Raw genomic sequence first — 1,872 nt, forward strand, 5'->3', positions numbered from 1 at the left:
TGACATCGCGGGCAACGACGACCCCCGCTGGCCGACAAATCCCTGGGGCTGTGCGAACGACGACTATTAACAAATGCCACATTTCACGTGGTGGGGTGATTCATTTTTGTCCTCTATTAGTCTCTCGATTCGTGTTCCTTTCTGGACGTAAAAATCATTTCAGGCAACGTTGGGAGCGCGGCAAAATTCGATTCGGGCGAAAGACGAATATATGCGCGCGCAAACTTCAAAGTAATCGTAGGGAGCGGTGTTCACGGGCGGTCGTATTAAGTCGACGCGCGACGCCGCAACACTCTCGCGAGTCCGAACGATTACATATGGAGACGCGCAGGCAAATCGTTATTTTCGCACGTCCGCGACAATCGCCAACGAACTGCCCATCTTTCGCTCGTACGTAAGCATCTCCGTACACACCCGACTCTGAAACGTTTCCATTCTCTCCGGAAACGACGGCGGGGATTGGATAGCAACGCAAGCAGTATTAGGTTATGTGAACGACCCTCAGCCAGGCGTGGTCCAGGAATTTTATCCGTGGACCGCAATGTGCGTTCGAAATGTCGATGTTCATGTGTCCTGCAGTTCACACGTTGACACGCAATTAGCTGCGTTCTTCATCGATCCACGAGCCAAGTGATCCACCGTTCAGGGTAATCGTTATGCAATTTTGCGTTTAAATTCTCTTTGGTTCTAGTTTTGAAAATCGATGCCCGCGCCTCCGACCAAACGTAGAAAGAAGGAGGCTTGGGCGTCGCCAAATTGACGACACAAAGTCCCGACTGACGGAACACGTCGAAAGTTCGCGCACATGAACGCGAATCATTCGACGGCCGGGTGCAAAGTACATTGAAAAACCATCATGAATCGTGGGATGTGGAACCGCGGGGATAATCCCGATCAAAGGAACCACAGTCCTCACCGATTGAGCTGACGAACGCACGTGGGAGCGTCCAGATTCGAAAAAGGACTCGCAGCCGGCTCGAATCGGTCTTTCGTCCCAACTTCAAACCGCATTCGACGCGGTGCATGGGTGTCCGACTCGCTATCCGAGCTTCACAGCCGGTCCTCCCGAAGTCTTCGGACGCACATCGACGCGATCGTCAGTGGTTACCCGGGGTCCTCGGGCAGAGGTTCCAATCAGCAGGACGTTTCGTTAGAAATCGACGAAAGTCAGGAGAAAGCGGGATGCGAGAGAAAACGCAAAGAACGTTGCGGAACAAAGTCCGACGGCGTCTCGTTCCTCCTCGGTTATACTCTCGGGCGCTTTTACTCGAGCCTGGCTTCGACGAGCGAGCACACGTGCAGTCAGCATCTTTCTTCACGACCGAGGCTTCACGGAAGAATAGACGGCGGGTGACAAATAGTCGTGCAACGACCGATCTCTCTTTCTTTTTTCCGTTCAATCGTTCTCGTTTCATTATTATTATTCTCGGGAACTACCCTCGAATTATTATATATCTTGCACAAAGTAATGGACGTTTCTCTTTATTTATTTATTTTGTGCGTATCAACACCTCGCTGTTGGGTTGTTGAATAGACAAAGTAATGGACGTATTTCTTTTTTATTTTTCCTCCTCGGATAGATAGAGAGACCGACGACTACTACCGCACCTCGCGCAAGCGTCCACCTACCGTTATCATCCCGTTTGTCGAGAGAATCTTTGGCTGCAGGGCTCTCTACGCTTTCACGCACGGCCAACGGTGACGGACGGGAGAAACGCAATAGCGCCCTCCTCGCGTAAGCCGCCTCGCGCTTTGGCAATTTGTATCTGTTTTTTATTTGGATAACCGTGTTTCTGTATTTATCCATGATCCTTTAAGTTCTCATTTATTCATATTTCTCGTTAATGATCCTTCCGCAGGTTCACCTACGGA

General features: G+C 50.5%; 2 non-coding genes across 2 annotated transcripts in view; both read right to left on the bottom strand.

The window, feature by feature from the left end:
• Positions 1 to 495: 495 nt before the first annotated feature.
• Positions 496 to 650, bottom strand: LOC143154466 (5.8S ribosomal RNA). The gene has a single exon (XR_012994102.1). It is a non-coding gene; the product is annotated as a 5.8S ribosomal RNA (ribosomal RNA).
• A 1,192-nt stretch (positions 651 to 1,842) lies between these two features.
• LOC143154490 (small subunit ribosomal RNA) overlaps positions 1,843 to 1,872 on the bottom strand; it is a 1,924-nt gene continuing 1,894 nt past the window's right edge. Inside the window, exon 1 of the ribosomal RNA XR_012994126.1 lies at positions 1,843 to 1,872. This exon is cut by the window's right edge and continues 1,894 nt beyond it. This is a non-coding gene — a ribosomal RNA (small subunit ribosomal RNA).

Source organism: Ptiloglossa arizonensis, unplaced genomic scaffold, assembly GCF_051014685.1.
Source record: "Ptiloglossa arizonensis isolate GNS036 unplaced genomic scaffold, iyPtiAriz1_principal scaffold0023, whole genome shotgun sequence".
In the NCBI taxonomy this organism is placed as follows: Eukaryota; Metazoa; Arthropoda; class Insecta; order Hymenoptera; family Colletidae; genus Ptiloglossa; species Ptiloglossa arizonensis.